The sequence below is a fragment of the Cannabis sativa genome, chromosome 2 (assembly GCF_029168945.1).
Source record: "Cannabis sativa cultivar Pink pepper isolate KNU-18-1 chromosome 2, ASM2916894v1, whole genome shotgun sequence".
Lineage (NCBI taxonomy): Eukaryota > Viridiplantae > Streptophyta > Magnoliopsida > Rosales > Cannabaceae > Cannabis > Cannabis sativa.
In genome coordinates, this window is record NC_083602.1 from 53941491 (window position 1) to 53953411 (window position 11921).

General features: G+C 40.2%; 1 long non-coding RNA gene across 1 annotated transcript; it reads right to left on the bottom strand.

Annotated features, from left to right (window-relative positions):
* Positions 1-4168: 4168 nt before the first annotated feature.
* On the bottom strand, positions 4169-6193 carry LOC133034997 (uncharacterized). Its single transcript, XR_009686284.1, has 3 exons — positions 5753-6193; positions 4920-4988; positions 4169-4377 (listed from the first exon to the last, which is right to left on the bottom strand). It is a non-coding gene; the product is annotated as an uncharacterized LOC133034997 (long non-coding RNA).
* Between the last annotated feature and the right edge of the window lie 5728 nt (positions 6194-11921).

Here is an 11921-nt window from a genome sequence, read left to right on the forward strand (position 1 = left end):
CTGACGTACAGTTCTGCCAACTGATCCACTGTAAACGTTGTTCTGACCGGCAGAAAATGAGCAGATTTCGTAAATCGGTCCACCACTACCCAGATGGAATCAAACATACCCGTGGTCCTAGGTAACCCGACCACAAAATCCATAGTAATATCCTCCCATTTCCATTCTGGTAGGGTTAGAGGCTGCAACAACCCCGCCGGTCTCGATGTTCGGCCCTTGATCCGCCGACATGTGAGGCATCTCGATACGAATTCTACCAAATTCTTCTTCATACCGTTCCACCAGAAGTACGGTTTCAAGTCTTGGTACATCTTGGTGGTGCCGGGATGCAGAGAATACGGGGTAGAATGAGCCTCCTCAAAGATCTCGCTCCTCAAGTCCACACTGTTCGGGACGCAAACCCTGGCTTTATACAAAAGCATCCCACTATCTGACACTGAAAAGTCCTTGGCTTGACCAGCCAATACCTCATCTCGAATCTTCACTAACTCCGGATCTGTCGTCTGAGCAACTTTTATTCTTTCTAACAGATCAGATTGCAGCGTTAAGTTGTGTAGCTGACCTACCACAAACTCAATGCCGGACTCCGACCATATCCTCTGCTAGCTGAGGTGAGATCTGAACCATGCTAGCCACTTGCCCGGGACCCTTTCTGCTCAGGGCATCGGCCACTACATTGGCTTTCCCGGGATGGTAAAGGATCTCACAATCATAGTCCTTCACTAATTCCAACCAACGCCTTTGTCTCATGTTCAAATCTTTCTGAGTAAAGAAATACTTGAGACTCTTATGGTCGGTGTAGATCTCGCACTTCTCACCATACAAGTAATGCCGCCAAATCTTCAGTGCAAATACCACTGCGGCCAATTCTAAATCATGAGTCGGGTATCGCTGTTCATAATCCTTTAACTGACGGGAGGCGTAAGCGATAACCCGATCGGCTTGCATCAATACGCACCCCAAACCCTGTTTGGATGCGTCACAATAGACCACGAACTTCTCCTCGTCCGAAGGCAAAGCTAGTACCGGAGCAGTAATCAACCTCTGTTTCAGCTCCTGAAAACTAGCTTCGCATTTATCTGACCAGATAAATCGCTGATTCTTCTTCGTAAGCTCGGTTAGGGGCATAGAAATTTTGGAGAACCCCTCCACGAACCTACGGTAGTACCCAGCTAATCCCAAGAAGCTTCTGATCTCTGTCACTGTCTTCGGTCTCGGCCAATCCCTGACGGATTCAATCTTCCCGGGATCCACCTTGATCCCATCTTTACTCACAATGTGCCCTAGGAAGGACACCTGAGACAACCAGAACTCACATTTCTTGAACTTGGCGTAGAGTCTATGTTCTCGAAGTCGTTGCAGTACCATCTGAAGATGTAACTCATGCTCCTCTTCTGACTGAGAGTACACGAGGATGTCGTCGATAAACACAATTACACAGATATCGAGGAAATCCTTGAATACTCTATTCATCAGGTCCATGAATGCTGCAGGAGCATTGGTTAGTCCGAATGACATAACCAGGAACTCGTAGTGTCCATACCTAGTGCGGAAAGCCGTCTTTGGAATGTCCTCCTCTCGGATCCTCAACTGATGATAACCCGAACGGAGGTCAATCTTAGAAAAGACCGTCTTCCCTTGAAGCTGATCGAACAAGTCATCGATCCTAGGTAATGGATATTTGTTCTTCACCGTCAGCTTGTTCAATTCTCTGTAGTCGATGCACATCCTCATAGAACCATCCTTCTTCTTCACGAACAAAACCGGGGCTCCCCAAGGTGACACACTGGGCCGAATAAACCCTATGTCAAGCAACCCCTGGAGCTGAATCTTTAACTCCTTAAGTTCAGCTGGAGCCATCCTATACGGGGCTTTAGAAACCGGATCCACCCCTGGTGCCAAGTCAATCACGAAGTCAATCTCCCGCTGAGGTGGTAACCCTGGAAGTTCTTCGGGAAAAACGTCCAAAAATTCCCGAACTACACTGATGTCCTCTGGCCGAATGGTGTCTGGCCGAGTGGTGTCCACCACCACGGCCAGAAACCCTAAGCACCCACCGTGCAATAATTCTCTCGCTGACATAGCCGAGATCACCGGGATCCGAGATCCCTGAACCGAACCCACAAACACGAACGGTTCTTCACTTTCCGGTTGGAAGACCACCATCTTCCTCTTACAGTCAATGCTCGCCGAATATTTAGATAGGAAATCCATTCCTAAAATAATATCAAATTCGACTAAGCTCATCTCTATCAGATCAGCGCTCAACTCTCTACCATCTATCCTGATCGGCATAGACCTAATCCACCTATTGGAGATAACCAATTCTCCGCCAGGTAACAGGGTTCCAAACCCTGACTCATATCTATCATAGGGTCTACCCAACTTACTAAAGACTCTGGCCGCCACATAAGAACGTGTAGCCCCGTAATCAACAAAGACCTTTGAATAACACGAGTCGTTAATAAGAATCTGACCTGTAACAACTGATGGGCTGGCATCTGCATCAGCCTGCGTGATCGCGAATACCCCGGGCCGGAGTGGGTATCGCCGGAGCTCTCGGTGCCTCCGGCCGAGCCGGGGACATTCCCTCTTGAAGTGCTCGGGCATGCCACAATGAAAGCATCCCCGCCCCTTGCACTCTCCCCGATGGTGCCTCTTGCGGCTAGGGTACTCGGGGTAGGAGAAGCGAGTCTCATTACCACCGGGACGACTCCCTCCGTTGCGGTTCCCCCGGAACCTCTTGTTCGGCTCGAGCCGCCGGAAGCGATGGGTGCCCTCTTCCTCAGATCAATGGCCGAACCACTACTCCCCCTGCTGAAGCCTGATGCAGGAGGGGTAGGAGCTCCGCCACCAACCGGAGTACTAGCTGACTCTGACATGCACCCCACTGCGCCCTCAGCTCGCAGTGCCTTCTCCACCATCTGAGCGTAGGTGGTGCTGTCGTCGGTGGTAATCATCAGGTCATGCCTGATCTTGGGATTCAACCCGTCCAGATACTTCTCCTTTCTACTGAAGTCGGTCGGCACAATACCCGAGGCTAACCTCGCCAACCGGTCAAACTGAGTTGTATACTCAGTGACACTCATGTTCTCCCGCTGGGTCAGGTGAACGAATTCCTTTCTCTTGGCGCTTCTAACCGCCTCGTTGTAGTACTTCGCGTTGAAAAGTTCCTGGAACCTCTCCCAAGTCATGGTGGTGACATCGTGAATCTGAGACACCATGTCCCACCATACCAGGGCATCCTCCTGGAACTGAAATGTGGCGCACACCACTGCGTCGTTGCGGTGACACCCATGAAGTTCAAGATTCGGTGATCACCGTAAGCCACTGCTCGGCTTTCGACACATCTGGACCTCCCAGGAATACCGGAGGTGCTTGCTTCCGGAACCGCTCATATAAAGGTTCCAACCTGTGGGCCGCCACTACCATCTCGGCACAGGCGGCAGGGGCAGGTGCCACTGGAACTACTGGCACTGGAACTGCAGGAGCACCCTGCTGTCTCAACCTCTGAATCTCGAGGTCTTGCTCTTCGATCCTGGCTTGCATCTCCGCAAACCGCAACTCCCAGTTCGGGGCTCCCTGATCGGCTGGGGGAGCCTGGGCAGCCTGTGGCGGGTTCTCATCACCCCGACCACGAGCCCTGCCTCGGGGACCTCTGCCTCGGCCCCTAGCAGGTGGGGGAAACTGAGCTCCCTGTCCCTGATTCGACCCTACGGAGTTGCCCTGACTCCTCGTGGTCCGCCTGGCGTCCATCTAGTTAGAACCGCCTGCGAAACCAAGAGTTGGCATATCAGGTCGTATTCAGGGCGAGCTTACTAATGCCGCTTAATTTGGAAATTAGAAATGAAACATGCGCCTATTCTACTATCAGGCTACTAACATGCTTCCTAACAGGCTTTTCTTTTTCATAACTGAATAAAATAAACTACTAAAGCAATAAAGGCTTACTGAACCGTGAACCGAGCTAACTGCTGATGATGATTGTACATGTCGTGACGATCTTCGGAAGACAACCTGGCGGCTCTGATACCAAATTGTAACACCCTAACTAACTTAGGCGTATTACGTGATTTTTAAACGTACTGTGCAGCTCGTTGCTAATCAACGAGGTTTATGGAAAAACGTGATTAATTAAAATTTTGCTTTTTCATTAACTTATAAACCATTTTACAAAAAGTCTCGGGATCCCGATTTATAAAAATATTTACAAACGTTTTTACTGTTTAACTTTTACATCAAAATAAAGTCGTCTAACGACATTTACAAAATCTCAGCCGTGCTGTCCCGAGGATCGTACGCTCCAGGCCTAACCGCCCCGACATGTACAATCTCATAAGCTCGCTCACGGTCCATCAGCAACTGCCTTGCCTTTACCTACACATGCACATAAACTGTGAGTCGACAGACTCAGTAAGAAAAGCATAATAATATCATACATAAAACTGACTGCCGTGTCCAACACGATACTGAGTCCCGCTACTGCCATGTCCAACATGGTACTGAGCACTACCGCCATGTCCAACATGGTACTGAGTTTTGAACGTTCAGGGGACGGTACTATTGACACGTAACAACCTGATCGGTCGAACCGGTCATACTCCGGCTGCTGGTCATACTCCAGCCTGTACCGACGTGTTACTATATCCTCCTGATCGGTCGAACCGGTCATACTCCGGCTGCTGGTCATACTCCAGCCTGTACCGACGGGATACGTCAATAGCACGGAACCACCAACCAAGTGTCAGCCTGATCGGTCAAACCGGTCATACTCCGGCTGCTGGTCATACTCCAGCCTGTACCGACGTGACAGGGTTGGATGGTTCGAAGCCTAATACATATCTAATGTAATCTAACAGGCTTCCTACATGCACGCTAAACATGTAATCTACATATGCATACTGTTATACTAATCTTACCTGGATTCCGATTTCAGGTGTGCCGGTCAACCTGACTGGAACTGAAGCTGAACGGCGGATTACTGGCTCCTAAACCATAAAAACCACAACGCTATAAGTGACACGCTAAATCACTTCCCGGGGACTAAAACTCGAAACTAAAAGTTTCCCTATCGATAAAAAGCATGGCAATACCCCTAAAAACCCAAAAACGAGGAAAACTAGGGTTCTGAAAAATCCCCCATCCGGAAGTCCGGTTGCCCAACCGGAATTCCGGTTCTGGGAAAATCTGAACCCCCATCCGGAATTCCGGATGCTCAACCGGAATTCCGGTTCCTCGCAGGCAGCAACCAAAAATTCCCATATCTTGACCAATTCGAACCCAATTGATCCCAAACTTTCCAGACCTGCTAAATAGACCCTAATAAACATTTCCAAGGCATCAAACCTACCCAGAAACCACATACACAAATTTTGCCATTGGAGCTCAAGCTTTGAGTTCCAAACTCAAGCTTGAGCAAAACCACAAAACAAGCATGCAACCCAACTAAAATCAACCTAAACTAGCATAATATAGCCTCTGAAAACAAACAACAACATCCAGCAATTCACAGAAATAAAACATCACATTTTCTTTCAAAATTTCACATATTTTGCATAGAAAACCAAAACCTAGCTCAATCAACTTACATGCTTTCAACAACTCAATTATTCAACACATAAACATGCTTTGATCCTCAAAAATCAATCAACAAAAGCAGCAGCAACAACATTCAAAATTAACATGCATTATCATCCATTTTCATCATTTTTCTTGAATAAAACACAAAGGAAATAAAAGGGATCAAACCTACTTGAATTACACTTAGAGGAGGAGAAAATCACAAGCTTGAAGAGGAAAAATCTCAGCCCTAGCAGCCCAACACCAAACCGAAAAGAGGGAGGAAGAGAGAGCTTTGAGTGATTTTTTTCTAATTTCTTTAAAATGACTAAGTGATGAAATTTGAGAAAAGGGAAATATAAATCACATAAATCATCTATTTCAGCCAAATAAACATTTAATTAATTATTCATTTTCCATTTAATAAATCATATAAGACAAAACACTAATGGGGCAAAAAGACCATTTTGCCCCTCCACCATAAAATCACTAAAATCATACTAAAGGGGTATTTTTGGGACATTCTAAATTCCCGGCCATTCCCGACATTCCCAATGTCTAAAACCCGTCCCCAAAATACTAACATACTAAGTTGTGATTTCTACTGAGCCAAACGCCGCGTTCCAAAATACCGGACACCGGAAATGCGAAATATAGAAACTGCTGATAACATAATTATGCATATTTGAATTCCATAAATAACAATGATAAATTATTTAAATAGCTATAAATAATTTCCTGATTAACATAAATAACTGCTAATTTCCAAATTAACTAAGCGGGCTTTACAACTGGCTCCTAAACCATAAAAATCACAACGCTATAAGTGACACGCTAAATCACTTCCCGGGGACTAAAACTTGGAACTAAAAGTTTCCCTATCGATAAAAAGCATGGCAATACCCGTAAAAACATAAAAACGAGGAAAACTAGGGTTCTGAAAAATCCCCCAACCGGTAGACCGGTTGCTCAACCGGAATTCCGGTTCTGGGAAATTCAGGACCCCCATCCGGAATTCCGGATGCACAACCGGAATTCCGGTTCCTCGCAGGCAGCAACTTCAAAAATTCATAACTCGACCAATTCAACCCCAATTGGTACCAAACTTTCCAGACCTGTTCTAAACACCCTAAAGAACAAATCTAAGGCCTCAAAACCACCCAGAAAACACAGAGGCAAAATTCACCATTAAAGACCAAGCTTTGAGTTCCAAAACTCAAACTTGGTTAAATCCACTAACATGCATCCAAACCTAGTTAATTCTACTTAACTAAGCATAATAACACCTCTGAAAACGCACAAGAACATCCAGCAACTTCACAGAACAAAATGAACCATTTCTTTCAAAAAAAAAAACATAACTTTTTCACATAAGCATTTAACCAACTAGAACAAGGATTCAAGCATGCTATACAGTCTCATAAAACCTAATTATTTCAACATTTAAACAAAGAACAACAACAATAATAATCAGCAGCAACAACATCAAAGATTCAAGCATGCAACACCCATTTTCATCATTTTTTTCAAGAAAAACAAGGTAAGAAACTAAAGCCAAGAAATACCTCAATGAAAATTCACTTTGATCTAGCTAAACCACTTGAAATCACCAAGCAAAACCCAGCCCTTGCACAGCCAAGCCTTTGCCGAAAAGAGAGAAAGAGAAAGGAGAGTGTTTTCTTTGAAAAAATTCTATTTTCAACACTTAGTCTAATTTTTGTAAAAATGAGAGAATAAAACATAAATACCCACTTATCACACTTCATTTCAGCCAACTAAAAATAAACAAATAACATTTAATTTCCATTTAATAAATCACATAAGACAAAATACTAATGGGGCAAAAAGACCATTTTGCCCCTCCACCATAAAACCACATAAATCATACTAAAGGGGTATTTTTGGGACATTCTAAATTCCCGGCCATTCCCGACATTCCCAATGTCTAAACCTGTCCCCAAATACTAACATACTAAGTTGTGATTTCTACTGAGCCAAACGCCGAGTTCCAAAATACCGGACACCGGAAATGCGAAATATAAAAACTGCTGATGACATAATCATGCATTTCTGAATTCCATAAATAACAGTAATAAATTATTTAAATAGCTATAAATAATTTCATAATTAAACATAAACAACTGCTAATTTCCAAATTAACTAAGCGGGCTTTACAACAATTTTCCCATATTCTTATTCTGCACCTTAGTTTCTAGGAGACTAACTAGCCCAACCTTCTTCAAAGAAACCAATTGCTTGATTTCATTATGTTTTTGTTGGCTATTAATCTCCCTCACATTCCAACATAATAATCTATCCATTAGAAGTAGAGGGAACTCCCCCCTCTCCTATGTTACCCTCACTTTCTATGATCTCCCCTGTTACAAATTCCAAAGTGCCAAATCTATTTTGTATCACAGTATTTAAATCCTCTTGTTCCATCATCACTCTCTTTCCTTTTAGAACCTGCTGAAATCCCTCTTGATCCTTCGTAGTTGCCATCTTTTCTTTAGGTTTCTTAGGAATCCATACCTGTTTCACCTGCTCTTCCTTACTCTCTTTCTTTCTACAAGATTGAGTATCATGTCCTATTCCCGAACAGTTATAGCATACTAATGGAATCCACTCATACTTTACTTCCAATTCAATTTCATGATTATGCTCATCAATAAACAAAATGACTTTAGGAAACTCTTGAGAAAGACTCACCTGGATGAGGATTCTTGGATACTGGAGTCGATCTCGATTCTTGGTAATTTGGTCCACTTGAAGCGGATCCCCCAATTGTCCCACAATCTTGAACAAAGAGGACTCTCCCCAATATTTGATATCTAATCCCTGCAGCTGGATCCAAGTTGGCACAGAGGTAACTTCTTCCTTGGTGAAATCGTCCACCGAGTTCCATGGTTTCATCACCATTGGCTTTCGATCAAAAAACACATAGCCCTGCTCCAGAATCCTATCCCTCATTTCCAAGTTCTGGAATCTGATAATAAAAATTCCTTTAGCTAACAATCCAACTTTCACTACTGCATCTTTCCATATTCTACGCACAAATCCATCCAGAATGTTAATTGGAGGGTTAGCACCAATCACGTAACATACGATAGACGGCTGCCAGTATTGAACCTCCTCAGCAATATCCTCAAAATCAATTTTCACCTTCGCGCCCCTTCTCGCACCAGCATCAGCATCCCTCGACTGTGATTCAGCAGCTTTCAATTCAGTTTTCTCAAAACAAGATTCCAAGTTTCGTGCGATATTGGATCTGAGAATTGGAGGAGAAGGATTCTTCCCCAAACTCACATCCTGAGAAGCACGATTTGCCCCCGAAAGCCAGTCGGAGAAATCCAGATGAATCTCACTAGCAGGTGACGGTACAACATCCGAGTACTGTTCTATTGCCTCTGGGCCTTTTAAAAAATTAAATGTAAATTTTTTAATTTAATAATTATAGGCCAAAATAGTAGAAAAACCCCCACTAAATTAGATAAATTTAGTAAAAGTGATTATAATGTAGCTATAAATATATTTTTATGATAAATAAGCCCCCACAAAGTAAAAATCCTGGGTCCGTCACTGATTGTGTTCACTAGTATTTTAATGAACTAAGTTGTTTAAGGGAGGAGCGTTCCTTTGTGCGCTTCGGTTGTTTTTCTGGTTTAATGAAGTTTCCTTTTAGCAAAAAAAAAATAAAAAATGATGAGTTTTGTATGTTCTATTTTGTAGTGATCAATGATAAGAGAATTTAATGCTAGTAGTAAAAGAAAGAAGTAGATGAATTTAACATTTTTTATTTCATAAAAATATTCTTTGTTGTTGGCATGTCACAAAAACTCATCACGAAGGTCCTCAATAACAAGTATTGTATGACACATATAATTAGTATATATCCAACTTGTTGGAATTTGACTACTTCAAAATACCTTAATCTTATTATGTACTGAATTATAATATATATGGTCAACAATGGTTGAAACGTACATATTAGTGGTGGGGCTGTTCAAAGTAAAAGATCATTTCTAGGAAATTGGCTTATCCCTAACTAAAATGAAATCTCTACCTCTATTTTGGATTGGTCTGTATAAATAAATTGAATCCAGATCATTTCACACTTAATTATTCACATCCCTATCTACCTTCTCAGTTCTCACCCAGAATTATATAGTATTCTAATGTATGTATATATTTATTATAAATAGTTGAGTGCCTACGTTAATATATATATGTAACAAAAGCGACGTCATCTTTTTTTCTTTTGCATTAATTTGGTAAAACAATCTATCTATCTATACATATTTATATAATTGTATTAAGGTAGGTGATATATCATTTTGTATGAACTTTGTTTTATTTTTTCTATTTTCTCTAGTTTTCTTATTTATTTATTTAAAGTTTCTAATAAAAAAACAAAAATTGTATATTAATTATAATTTATTATTTTTTGATTTTAAGTTATAAAACTAACGAATGTATATTATTTTTTATTATAAATTTTTACAAAATGACAATAAAAGTTACAATTTTTTATTTTTCTTTGTCATTTTACTTGTCACTCCATTTTCATAAATCTATGTATATGTACATGTATTTGTTGTAGTAATATTTTGATTTGTGTTTTGGTATATTTTTTTTTAATTGATTGATGTAATGGCCAAATAGGTCATATATATATTTACACATACGAGAAGTTTGTAAATACTAAGTTTTATTTTTAGCAATTCTTTATTTGCTTTCAATTATAATTTGTATATATATATATATATGAAATTGAGTTCTCCAGAAATTTGAAGGAAGATGATCTTAGTTATAAGATTTTTTTAATATTTCTTTATCTCTCAACATTGCATAATTTTGTGTAACTAAGTTATTAAATTGATTTTTTTCTTTCAATTTGCTAACATTCTTGTATTTGTAGGATTACTATTTCATTCATATACTCCTGCATATCTTTATCTTTATATATTAAAAGTGTCTATCTAACGGCAATTCTTGGTTTAACGATTCTTGGTTTAACGATTCTTTTTTTTATTTAGCCTTACACGATTAACTTAACAGACTGTTAACGTTAAACGTTAACAAATAAATAAACCCAATAATTAAACCCAAAAAATTAAACAATCTTTTTTTAAATTAAAAAAAATATCTTACCCACATATCTCTCTAACAAATCCTACCATTTTTAAATTTTTAAATAAAATTCCTTCGGTTGGAGTCTACGATTGAAAAAGATTTGGGTTCAACCTGGATTGGCTTCCCTGTTGGTATTGAGTTCATTTGGGATTTTTGAAACAAATAGTCGTTCAAAATGGTAGTAGAGAGCATATATAGAATGCGAGATACCATGTTAGGGATGACAATTGTAGAGATTTTACTTTTAGTTCTCAATTATATGGATTCGAATTTTGTAAAGGTTTGATCGTGATTGGATTTTTTTTCTTTCGAAAATTGGATTTGTTTTGGTGTACATAAAGAGATGGAAAATTGTCTTCCAAGAAATAACGAGAATATTGTTTGAATTTGTTGTGAATATTGTTTAATCCCTGGTTGTTGATTCAACAGTCAAGATTGGAATTGCGTGGCGTTTGGAAGCATTTAGGCCAGTTTCAATTAGGTAAAATAAAGTTGTTGGTTTAAATTACGATTGTAAGTTTATATTGCTCATGACATGTTTACATCTTTTTGGATCTAATTAACAACATAATCGTGATTTCATATACATCATTGTTCTCTTTTTCAATGTAATTGGGACCAACTATAGGTTCTTTATTCAATATTACTTAGGAAATTTTAGGTATATTTGTGATCCTTCCTGGTTTTGGTGAAAGTTTATTATCAGAGAAGTGGGTAATGACGGTGTTTATTTTGTTTTAGAGTGAATTTTAATAATAAGCTAAAAGGATAAGTGCAAATGCATAGTTTTTATAGTGAACAATATGAATATGTAGGCTTTAGGTACATGTGCCTTTATGCACATTCAGTTTTGAAGAAGATCCTGAATTTGTCAATCTGATAGGTAGGTAGTTGTCCCAAACATGTGACATAATTTTTGATTCACACTGTTTGTATCATCTGCTACTCTATCATGTTAGTTTCTTTTTCTTTATAATATTTTGTACACATAATCACAATCATGTTTACACTATGATGTGACAGTTTATAGTTAGTTTTACTTTGTAGTGTTTATATCATCTCTTCTCCACGATGTTGCTTTTTTACATTTAAGTACTTTTTATACTCTTCATAACAGTCAGGTATTTGACATCTCATCTTTACAAATATTCACACCATATGAGTTGGATTGTCTACTTTGTGGGCGTAGAGAGATCATGTGGGAGGTAAATGCATTTGAAATCAGTAAC